Source organism: Castanea sativa, chromosome 3 (genome assembly GCF_040712315.1).
Source record: "Castanea sativa cultivar Marrone di Chiusa Pesio chromosome 3, ASM4071231v1".
Classification (NCBI taxonomy): Eukaryota; Viridiplantae; Streptophyta; class Magnoliopsida; order Fagales; family Fagaceae; genus Castanea; species Castanea sativa.
The window spans coordinates 45,500,993-45,513,991 of record NC_134015.1 but is presented as its reverse complement, the minus strand read 5'-3'; the positions used below and the strand labels follow the sequence as shown (position 1 = coordinate 45,513,991).

The following is a 12,999-nucleotide window of genomic DNA, read 5'->3' as shown; positions in this document are numbered from 1 at the left end:
ATCGTCATCACCATCATCATCCTCAGACTCGGAAGCCACAGGAGGTGGTGGAGGAGAAACGTCAAGAGCAAAACCACCCATGGTCGCCTGTCGCCGAGCAATGCGACTAACACAAACATTCACCTGATACAACTTTGTAGAGAGCGTATCTAGGCGAGCATTCATGCGCTGAAGCTATGCCATGATGTCTCCTAGTGACACATCACTCTAAGAAGAGGAGGGAGCAGGTGAGACTCGAGCAGATCTAGATGGAGTCGGAAGGGAGGAAGGAGCTGCTGAAACCATCTGTCACGGCCTAAACTGCGCCTCACTACGTTTTACGGTAGCGGCGTCTATGGCACACATGACATGAAAAGGGTCAGACACGGGAAAAGGGATGGAAAAATGGCGTAAAATCCTCGTGATAGCGGAAGGAAAGATGAGCTTATCACGGATAGCCGTATCCCCCTTTGGCAATCCGTGACAAAGTCACAACAAACAAATGAATATATGAGAGAAGTCATAAATCACTCAACTCATACTCACTTGTTGAATACAATAAAATCTACCCTAACACAAACTCTTGAAAAACTTTGCAAGAAGAGAGTTCATGGGATAGAAGACTTTGACAACCTGTATTTTTGAAACACTTTAAACAAAATACATCAAGACATCTTTGTGTGAAGCAGAAATAAAAGATTGCATACAAAATATAAAAAACATGTGTATAAAGATAGAAAAGAAACAACACATGTAGAGATAGGTGAATAACACATACATCATCACATATACCACTTGATAAGCATCATGTATGTAAGAATGGTCACAAGACCGAAGGTACAAGAACAAGAAGCTAAAAGTAGCTCCTACAACAACAAGGGGGTAAACACTCCCCCTAACAAGATGAAACACATCTCCCCCTTACAAGGTCATGTATTTCTCCCCCTAATTTGTAAAATCTTAAAAAGAAACCCAAGTTCTCCAATTTCTCCCCCTTTTTGTCATGATTGACAAATGGTATAAGAAGCTATAAAACTTTACTCGAGAAACATAAAGATGATCAAGAATGATCAAGGGGGCACAAAGAATCCATAAAAATGCATGAATGTAATGAAACAAGATGTTATGGATGACAAGATAAAAGAAACATGCAAAAACATGTGAAAAACAATGCATGTAGAGGATCTCGATAAATCGAGAGGTGTCGAGTCATCTATCGAGGAATGTGTCGAGAAAATCAACGTCGATAGATAGAGCTATCGAGAAGGTGTCGAGGAACAACGCAAAGACACAAGAACAGAAGCTCGATCAATCCACCAGGTGTCAAGAAGCTATCGAGAGGATAGAAGTTTTCTCGATTGATCCATCAGGTGTCGAGGAGATGTCGAGATTGCGATAAGAAAAAGCTAAGAAGCTCGATAGACAGCCAGGTATCGAGGAGGTGTCGAGCTAGCTTTTAAAAACAGTTTTTCGAGAAGGGAAAAACACAGACATAAATGTAATCACGCATGCAACTTAACCAATGATCCAATCAACATATTAGACTCTCAAAATCATCTCTCAACAACAATTTTAAGCACATGGACCCCAAAACACACACACACACACACACACACACACTAAATAAGTCTTACCGATTTTATATTTCAAAAACAAGTCAAGACAGTTTAGTGAGTATACATCAACACATGTAAACCTTGTGATGACCAAATCACATTATACCTGCACATGTATCACAAGTAGCAAAGAATATTGTGTGTGAAAACATCGCAAGAATGCATAAGTGTCTCTATGTTATGACGATTTAGATATGAGAAAATCACTTTAACTCACACATAATTATAACTGTTTGATGGGGACTATCACGTTTAAGGTACATCCTATAACTCCCACATCTCTTAGAAAACACGCTTGCAATCATATTTAAAGCATTTTGTTCTTTTTGCTTTTATTTTTCTTTGCATATTTTCTTTTTATTAAGCAAATCATGCATGGGTATATAAAGGAGAGAAAAGAAATACCCAATTATGCTAAACTTTTGATATTGCACTTTTGCTATGCTGAAGCATACAGATGTCATTGACATTACACTTTTGCTATGCCAAAGCATACAGATGTCATATCATGATTGACAGGCAACAGTGGTAAGATGGTTATTTATGCCCGCCCTTCTTTTAGGATTTTCTAGTAATTCCCGTAAAAAAGAATGATACGAGTGTTAAGTACAAGATATCACTTAACCTTACTCATCACAAACAAAGAGTCACAAAACTCATTTGCTTAATTGTGCATAAGAATGCTCATCTAAGTTACAAGAGATACAAAGTTTAGAAAACTCTGTTTCAATGGTCATTTTAAGGTTCACAAGAACCGATGTACACATACACACACTGTTTTTGTATTTTTCAATTTTTATTTTTATCTTTATCTGAAAAAAAAAATAAAGCAAAAACTGAAAGTAAGCAAACTAAAACATGTTAATTAAAGCAAAAAAATGCATAATACTAGACTGACTCAAAAACAGTAAAGCAAGACACACAAGTAATGCAAAAACAAAAACAAGAAAGGGAGAGAGAGAAAAAGTGATTAAATCATTTGGAACCCTTTTCCTTCCACACCTTGGAAGCACCTTTCCTTTTTGCAAACCCTTGAACCAGTGATGAGGGGGGATAATTGAAACCGTTCAAGTTCGAAAGGAACATGAGGGCTTTGAGAAGATCTCCAAGAGGAGCAAGAGAGGTTTAAAGCTGATTCTGGTTCCCAGATACTATCATGCCATTGCTCTGTTGAGTGGTTAACCACTTATAGCAATTTGGTCGAGTATGACCGGCAATACCACAATGATGACAGAGATGCTGCTTCTTCTGTTTAGGCTTTTGAGAGTTAGTGTAACACCCCGACCCAATTTTATAGTTAACTATGGGTTTGAGTGGTTAATTATTATCTTAAGCCACTTTCTTTCTATAATTAATATAAGAGTATTTTATAAATATATTATTTTACAATGCTTTTGGATAATAATTGTAAAGATTATAAATAATTGAATAGCTAATTGTGTGTGTGTGTGTATATATATATATACTAAGTATGTACAAAACTATTTTAAGTGGTTTAAGTTATTACATACATAGTTGATGTTTTAATTATGTGTGATGCATGAGTTGTTATGGTGGAAATTCCACCCACACATGCAACCAATAGAAATTCAACACACATAAAGCTAAAGTATCATGCATATTGACAAACCCCAAAGACCAAGACTTGGCCTTCCATGCAATGAACAAGCTCCAGCTAGTTTCTTTGACTTTTCTCAAGACACTAGAATTTCCAAGAAGCCTTCTCTATTTCCCACGGATCCACACAAATCAGGAAATCACCTCACTTTACTCTCTTTTCTCTTAAAGAAAGAGCTAGAATCTCTCTTAAGTCTTTTCTCTCAAACCCACGATCAACACTTCAAAAAGAAAGATAAGTTCCATGTAATTTCTTGTTCATACTCTCCCAAAGAAACTAGAAAATCAAAGACTCTTTCAAACTCTCTCATACTTTCGGGTCCAGCCACTAGGAAAGGGAAATCCTTTCATGCAAGAGTGATTCCACTTCTATTTTTCCCTCAAGAACCAGAAAATTGGTAAGGGTCTAGCTACTCTCACCTTAGAATCCATAGTTTCTTCATGAAATTTTTGGTAATGGTATTTGTGGTTTGTGAAATTAGGAAATCATGAACTTGTAAATTTATATTTATATGCTGTTTTAAGAAGCTTTGAAATTGTGTTGATGGTTTGTTGAAGATAAATTAGGGTTTTTACAAATTAATGATTGTATATGATTAAGGAAGTAAGAAAAGTTGGGATGAGTACTTTTGATGTTACTGCTGGGATTTTTGTTGTATTTGATTTTGCTCTAAATGGTTAAATTACTGTATATAAGTGTTTTATAACATGTTTAATGAGTGTATAAAAATCCTTATATGAAAATACCATCGTTTGATAATTGTTTTTGAATTTACAAGAAAATGTTTCAGAGCTGTCACTGTGACAGATTCTGTATTTATGCATGATAAATTATGTAATAAATCATATACAGTGAATTAGGATGCTATGAGGAGTTTTATGAATTCTAAGACACATACGGTTCTAATGGAAGTGGTCTCACAGCATTTGGATCAATGTAAAAATAATGGTGTAATTTCTAAGTTGCATGAAATTCTGTCAGGACAGATTTGAACATGTTGTCTTATATGATTTTTAGTAAATCATGGTTTTATTCTTTGACTCCAAAATTGATATGGTTTTTACTAGACATCCAGAGTAGTGGCTCTGTAAAATTTCATGAGAATTGGATGTGTTTAGATGGCCCATTTGTATTTTACAAATGAGGCATATGCTGCTGGAATAAAACAGAGAAGAGTAAGGGACGTGCCTAACTTTGAGGATTTAATTCTAAAGTTAGGTGAATGTTTTGAGCTATAATTTAATATGCTTATCTTTTATAATGTCTAGATAATAGATATATTTTCTATATATATACTTGGCTCAAGGTTTAGTGCTTAAAGGAGGGTTCTAAATCACTTGAATGTTGTTTCTATAAAGCTATTTTTGTTCAACATGTTGTATGTTGCCTTGTGTAAGTTTATGCATGCTTCATTGCTTCCGATTTCAAACACATTCTGAATTGATTTTAAAGTTGTTTGACATGATATGAAGATGAGAATTAAAATGATGGTTTTTCTTTAGTTTGGTACATCATTTGTTGATGTGTGCATTGTATATTTGTGGGAACTTCGTTGAGGTGGGATTATGATTTCTTTGATTTTAAGATATAGGTTTTGATATGAACACGTAAATTTATGATAAGGAGTAATTAATAGAAATAAGCTTTGATATTTGGTTTAGGTGTTACTAGTACCGAAGTTTAAACTTCTTCGACTTTAGGCTCTCAGTTCCTCTGCTTTCAGGTAAGGGATAAGTTATATGAGCATTTGGTAAGTCATGAGGTTAATTTAAAGTATATTATGTATTAAAAAGTTTTTGATTAGAGATGTGGTATATAATCATGTTTCAGACAAAGATATGTTTGTGAGTTCTCGAAACTTTGTATATGATTTAAGCATATTGATGCTGTTACTAATTCCACGAACATGATATTTAAAGAAAACAATGGAAATACTTTTATTATGAAATGTTATCCAAACTATGAATTTCAGTATGATGTATAAGTATGAAATGTTTTCGGGTTATGTTCTCTGATGATCTGAACTCTGCCAATAGGGGTTAATTACTGGTTTTCCATGGAAAATGTTATCTGATTGGCCATTAAAAGTAGGACTAGCTCTGTTGTACCCGCCCTTGTTGGTTACGACCAACTTGTGGAGGAAGTCAACCTACTCCCATGGTTGAAAGATATGTATTATGATGCGATCCCGGGAATACCTGGCATTGTGGGAAATGCTAGATGCCTAGCACAGTGGTGCTAGAAGCCTCCCAAATAAGTACAGATTTATTAGATATGGACTAACCAATATGTTATGAACAACTATATTATTTTATTGATCATGAGAGAATGAATTGTTTAAATGCATTATGAAAAGTTAAAAGCTCTCATGAAAAGAAGTTTATGATGAAAAGAAAAGTTGTTCTTTAATAAAAGTTTTTGAAGTTCTGTTGTGTTTTAAAGATAAAGAATCTGATGAAAAGGTTTTAGCGTTCTTTAAAGATAAAGTTTCTGATGAAAGTACAAGTTTACGTTAAAAAAATTATTAGATATCTGCTCTTTATGAAACGTTAAGTTTTATGACTATGAAAGTTATAATATTTTACAAGAAGAAGTTTATAAAGAAAAGTCTTCTTATTTGTTAAAATTCTCGTTTAAGAAAAAGTTACCAAGTATCTAATTTAAGTTAAAATGATTATTTTGTAACAAGAATATATATATATATACACACACACACACACACACATACATACATATATATATATATATCCACATATATGTATGTATGTATATGATTTTTAAACAATCAATATTATATTTGGTGACTTTGTAAGAAACGAAAGAAATTCAATCCGAAAGGTTTTGGTAATATTAATCTGATAAGAAAAATGAGAACAATTATTTTCTATGAAAAACACATAAGTTATTATTATGAATAGTATAAAATACTATGCGTGAAAAGATGTTCTCCTATTTGAACTTTTATAAAATGAAATGATTTGATTTACATGCATTCTTATTAAATTCTTATGTATCTTACCCTTATTGAGCCCTATAGCTCACCCCTTCCACCCTTTCAGTCTCAGATTTTATTTTGGAGCAGAGGAAGCCTTAGTCGAGTTTTGGAAGGAGCTGATTTTAGTTTTAAAAGTATAGAACCCAAACTAGTAATTTAATGTTTAGTTTTACAGTATGGTGTATTTTAAGATTTAATGAAAGTTGCGTACCTTAAAGTATTAAGAGACTAATTATGTGAAATTCAGAATTTAAGTAACTAGTGGATTATGTTATTCTTTGAAGTATAATGTAGATACTCTGAATGTCCAGTGAAATGTTATATCACTCAAGAAAAGAAACAAGAAGGAAAAGAAAGAGGGAAACTTTTTGTAAAAGTTAAGTTGGTTCTTGTTAATATCAAGTTTAAACTTGATATTAGCATGTCAGTCATGGTCACAAATCCGAGTATCGGGTTTGGGTCGTGACAGTTAGCCTTCTTAGGTCTAGGGTTTTTAGTTTCCTTTTTCTCAAGCTTAGGGGGTGCTCCTAAGATGGATTTACCCTAGTCTAGGTTCCTACTGGCTAATTCAGTTTTGACATCATTGTTCTCAATTTTAATGTTATTAGCAGGAGGAACAAAAACAGTAGTACTAGTTGAAGCAATATTAGAAGGAGAGAAATCATACCCCAAACCGGTTCGATCAGAAGCAGATTTCTGAATGTTGAACATCTCATCCAGCTTCGCACTTGATGTCCTCTCCAATTGAGCTCTAACTTGAAACAGCTCTGCTTCAAGCTTCTTGGTCTTCTCAGCCAAGAAATTGTTCTCGAATCTTAGTGTCCCAATAGTTTGATTTGCTTCATCAAACTTAGTGGAAAGCTCCTCACGGTCAAGTTCCACATCACTGAGCTTTTTGGTGGCCAGCCTATAGAGTTTCTCATGCTTCTCAAAAAGCTTGTACAGTTTCTCATAGGCTGTATGGATATCATCTTGATCATCTATCTTTTCAAACTTAGATTCCACCAATTTCTCTTCTTCATCCACATCTTCAACAATCCCTTTAGTAGGATTGACAGTGGCAGTGAAGGCATTCAAAATTCCGTCATCCTAAATTCCGTCATCCTCATTGTCGAAATCATCCTCAGGCTCAATGTCACTCAAAGTAGCAGCAAGTGCCTTGCTCTTCCCAATGCTTTTGAGATATGTGGGACACTCTTGTTTCATGTGACCAAAGCCTTGACACCCGAAGCACTTAGGTCTTGCGGGAACAGTGTACTGACCGCCATCCCTAGCATCCTTCTTCCCTTTATCTTGGCTCTTGAACTGAAAAGAACTAGATTGCCTATGGTCCTTGTCGAAGCCTTTTCCATTGGCATTTTTCATAAATTTCTTGAATTGCCTGATGATGTAGGACTTTATCTTAGAGTCTTCATCGTCTGATGACTCATCTGTCTCACTACTCTTGGGCTTCAGTGCCATGCTCTTGCCTTTACCCAACTTGCCAATTCTTGTCAACCCTAGCTCATAGGTTTGCAGATTACCAACCAGCTCAGTTAGAGGAATCTTGTCAATATCCTTTGATTCCTCTATTGCCGTGATCTTGGCATGGAATCTCTCGGGCAGAGATCTGAGCACTTTTCTCATAATCTTGGGTTCAGGAATGGTTTCCCCAAGATTGAAAGCTAAGTTCACTATGTCCTTGAGCTTGGTATAGAACTCATCGAACGACTCATCCTCCTCCATCTTAATTTCTTCAAAGCTTGTAGTGAGCCACTGTAGCTTCGAATCTTTGACAGCCTTTGTTCCCTCATAGGTTGTCTGGAGGATGGTCCATGTTTCCTTAGCAGTTTCAGTGGAGGATATCTTCTTGAACTCCTCATTAGTGACCGCACTAAATAAGGCATTCAATGCTCTGTTGTTGAAGTTTGCCGCCTTGATCTTAGCATCATCCTAATCAGCCGGAGCTTCTTCAGGCTTGGTCCAGCCTATCTCCACAACTTGCCACACCTTCTCATCTAGAGACTACAAGAAAGCTCTCATGCGTACTTTTCAGTATGCATAGTTAGTACCATCAAATAATGGAGGTATAATAAGAGACTGACCTCTATCTATGACAAACAGGGGTCAATGGATCACACACAAAGATTAACCATAATCAGAGTGTGCCTGCTCTGATACCACTTGTTGGGAAATTTAGACCCCGGTTGATAGAATCAACAAGTTTTAAACCCAAATTGTTAATTAGGTTTATTATGAATAAAACTTGTTAAAACAAACAAACATCAATATTATGTCACAAATAATATGCAGCGGAAAAATATATAAGACAAAATATGATGACCTAGGAAAACCAATGAAATCAACTAGTTTCATAGTAAAAAACCTGGGGGGAAACCTTCCCGAAAAGAATTCCACTATAGTAAAGAGAAGTTTCAGATCTAGTACAAAACCTTTGTCCCTAGACTCTACAATCCCCGTAGATGAACTCACAGCAGAAACCTTCTACCGCTTCAGAACCTCTAAACTCTTCAATATATGAACGCCACCCTTTTGATGCACGGATCCTAGTACGTGACTCACTCCTTTGCACGAATCCTAGTATGTCACTCACTCACCAACTTAAGAAAGAAGAATGTTGGCTGCAAAGTTCTTCACTTCATCAACAATGAAGATCAAGAAGCATTTGGTTACAAAACCCTAAGGCGCAAAGACACAGTAGCTTCTTTTTGAGAGAATAAGGCTTCGGTCACCTTTTGCATATGTTCTTCTTGTATTCTCTTATGTGACGGCCTCTAAAATAAACCTTATATATGCCTAGGGTTGTGAGAAAAGAAACCCTACACAAATACAGAAGCCTGACCCAAAAATTAGATCTAAAAATCTGAATTTTCGTAACCTCGATAGATACCTTGATCGATCGAGAAGCTGTCGAGCTTCATTAAACCTCGATAGATAGAGGTGTCGAGCAGGTGTCCACAGGTGTCTAGCAGGTGTCCAACTATTTGTCCAACTTTAGTGAACACTTTTTCTTTACTTGTTTCTTGGTCCAATCTTCATGGCTTTAATACTAGACTTGAACAACATGTTCTTTGAAGTACTAAATACATCTTAAATCTATCCAAATACAAGTAAAGTGTATTTTGGCAAAGGATTATCCAACTACATAAAATAAGTCCTTAACAAAATGTTCATAGGTATTTTACACACTAATTGATCTTTCAAACCCTATTTTTTTTTTTATCTTCAAAGAATAAGAATTATCTAATTAGATTAGGGGTATTTTTGACTTTTTTTGAAGTCATAACCAACTTTTTGAATCCTCTTAATATATTGAGATTTTAGGGAAAAAAAAAAATATATTAAACGTGCATGATATATATTTAAATTGAGAGTGTGCTAATTTTTAGGAAAATATTTTCTTTGGTAGGTTTTTTTTTGTTTTTGAATTTTGTTTGAATTACAATTTTAACTCTATTTTTTATTTTTTAAGTATAAGGATTATCTAATTAGATTAGGGGTATTTTTGACATTTTTTGAAGTCATTACTAACTTTCTGAATCCTCTTAATTTATAGAGATAAACTATAATTAAAAAAAAAAAAAAACCCAATCACATATACTCAATAAAAATCACCACACATATTATCTTATTAAAAATTAGGAAAAAATTATAATAAGTAGTATTAAATTTAGGTAAGAATTTTCATATGTGACTAATTACCGAACTTTTTCAAAAAACTGATTTGACTAATTATTTGTGTTTTTATGATAAGAACTGTGTTTAATTTTAAATGTATTCATATGTATGCACGTGTTACTTGCTATCTTTAAAAATAATTTGACTAATTATTTATATTTTTATAATAGAAATTGTGTTTCATTTTAAATGCATCTATGCGTTTGTATAGATTACATGCTAGTTTTATATATATATATATATATATATATATATATATATATATATATATATATATATATATATTAATAGTCAAATCTTAGAGAAAATTCAATTAGATTTTAATTGGATTCTCAATTTTATGCCATGTGCTCCATTTAATTTATATATATATATATATATATATATATATATATATATATATATATATATATATAGTAATAGGTAAATCAATGAGAAAATCCAATTAAGTTTCAAATTGGAATTTAATTTGAGTCTAATTTTGCGCCATGTGTCTCATGTAATCTAAATTTTAGAATTTTGTGCCAAGTGAGTTAATTTAGTGTAAAAATTGAATTTCAATTAGATTCTAATTAAATTCTAATTTGAAACTTAATTGGATTTTCTCTCTGCTTTACATGTTATTATATATATAGATTTTTAAATTTTGTGCCAAATTAGTTAATTTAGTGTAAAAAATGATGAGTCTAATATAATAAATCATAAAAAACATAATCATATAACAAAAAAAACTCAAATTTATAAGTCATCTATATATCTATTTATATATTAATGGGTAAAACTTAGAGAAAATGGAATTAGAATTTGAAATTATACTCCAATTTTGCGTCATGTGTCTAAATTTATGTAGGAACTACACCATAATTATCCACTTAAGCTTGTGCCATGTGTCTACTTAAGTTTTTTAATCTTTGTGTCAAGTGAGTTAATGAGTAAAAAATACTAAGAATCTAATATTAATAAACTATAAAATTAAATAAAATAAAAAACAATCGCATATACTCAATAAAAATCATCACATGTTTCTCAAAAAATAAATAAAATAAAAATCATCACATAACAAAAATCACTACACGTTCTATTTTATTAAAAATTAGAAAAAAAATGATTATAAGTAGTATTAAATTTAGATAAGAATTTTAACATGTGATTAATTACGTTTATTTTAAAAATAATAATTTGACTAATTATCTATATTTTATGATAAAAATTGTGTTTAATTTTAAATGTATCTATATGTATGCATGAATGCATGTGTTACATACTTTCAAAAAAATTAATTTGACTAATTGTTTATATTTTTATAATAAAAATTTTGTTTAATTTTAAATGCATTCATGTGTTTGCATGGAATTACATGCTAGTATATATTAATAGTCAAACCTTAGACAAAATCCAATTAGATTTTAATTGGATTCTCAATTTTATGCCATGTGTCCCATTTAATTTTTAATGTTGTGCCAAGTGAATTATTGAGTGTAAAAATCAAAGAGTCCAAATCCAATTAGATTCTAAATTGAATATCAATCGGAGTCCAATTTTCCGCCACGTGTCCATCTAAAGTATTAATTTTTGTGGCAAATAAATTATTAGGTGCAAAAACTAAAAAACTTTAAAACCGATTATATACACACACACACACACACACACACACACATACATATATATAATTTGAACCTCTTCTAATAAAAGTATAATTTGAATCATATAATTGTGATTGTTTTTAATTGTATCCGTGCATATATACGGGGCTACACATTAGTAAATTATAATAGCCCAACAATTAGTACCATAGAATATAACTGTTCTTATAGTAGTTCAATAAAAATTTTCATTTAATTTTGTAGGTACTTTACAATTACACAATACTTTAGCTGCACTTCTCTATACTCAACTTCATCCCCTATTCTTTTACTATGATTAACATATTTCCTAGACTTTACAAATTATTGATCCAAGATGCTAAAATTTCTTGATATGTAGTATCTTGCTTTTAACCATCAAGTTTTATAGTTACTTCATTTTGTATTCTATTTTTACAAAAATTAGATTCTAAATTTTATTGTCAAATTTCTAACTCGACATTATCTATTTAAAGAAAAAAAAAAAATCTCTACTTAGGATTTTGTTAAGAGTGGAATTCAAGAACTATGGTTTCTAGCTGGATTCGAGGTCAGCTGGTCATCCAAGAAGATAGAGAGAAGAAACAGAGAAAGAAAGGATTTGGAATTGAGATTAACAACATTCTTATGGTTGATTCCTTTACAACAGCCACTCAGTACTTCTTATACATCTTCTCGCACAACCCTCCAGATGGCGCTAACAGCTAATCAATTGATTCTCTAACTACCTTCTAACTGCCCTGCCACTAACTAACTTGTATACAACACATGACACCACAATTACACTACAACCATATAAGCACTGATACAACAAGTACTCTACAAGCATACAATATAAGCATAATACTGCAAAATCATTCCTAACAGATTTTCTCATTTGCTAAACATAAATTTTTTTTTTTTTTGTTGAGAAAAAGACTAAACATAAAAATTATAATGGAAAAACTGGGAAAGGGATAACTGGATAAAAAGAAATAAGTGGCCGTATCTTATCTTATGTTCTCTTCATGTGCGGGATTATATCGGATTGGAGGAATCAGTTATTTGATTCCATACAAATTTGAAAGGAACCTCTTTATTATTATTTTTTTTTAATTTTTTTTTTTGATGAACAATTTGAAAGGAACCTACCATCTAGAAGGTAACAGAAAACTGCTCCAACACTTTAGGGACAAAAGTGTTTAATAACTATTCATATTTAACATTTTAGGTTCTTTTTGGAAATCGGAATCAGTATCTATAATATATATATTATGTTTATAACATTTTCACAACTAATCATAAATTGTAAATTCTTATTGGTTCCAGTCTAAACTTAACACTAAAAATATTTTTTACGAACCAATAATAACTTGTTTATGATTTGTTATTAAAGTGTTGTAAAAATGGCTTTTAAAAAAAAAAAAAAAGTTTTGTGAAAATATAATGAATAATGCATTTTTCATAAATGATGACTCAAAAATCACAATACAAAGAGAAATATACTTTTTC

General features: G+C 32.3%; 1 long non-coding RNA gene across 1 annotated transcript; it reads left to right on the top strand.

The window, feature by feature from the left end:
• The first annotated feature begins 3,376 nt into the window (after nt 1-3,376).
• Nucleotides 3,377-6,707, top strand: LOC142627701 (uncharacterized). The gene is made up of 3 exons (XR_012842928.1): nt 3,377-3,610; nt 4,875-4,936; nt 6,273-6,707. It is a non-coding gene; the product is annotated as an uncharacterized LOC142627701 (long non-coding RNA).
• Nucleotides 6,708-12,999: the final 6,292 nt, after the last annotated feature.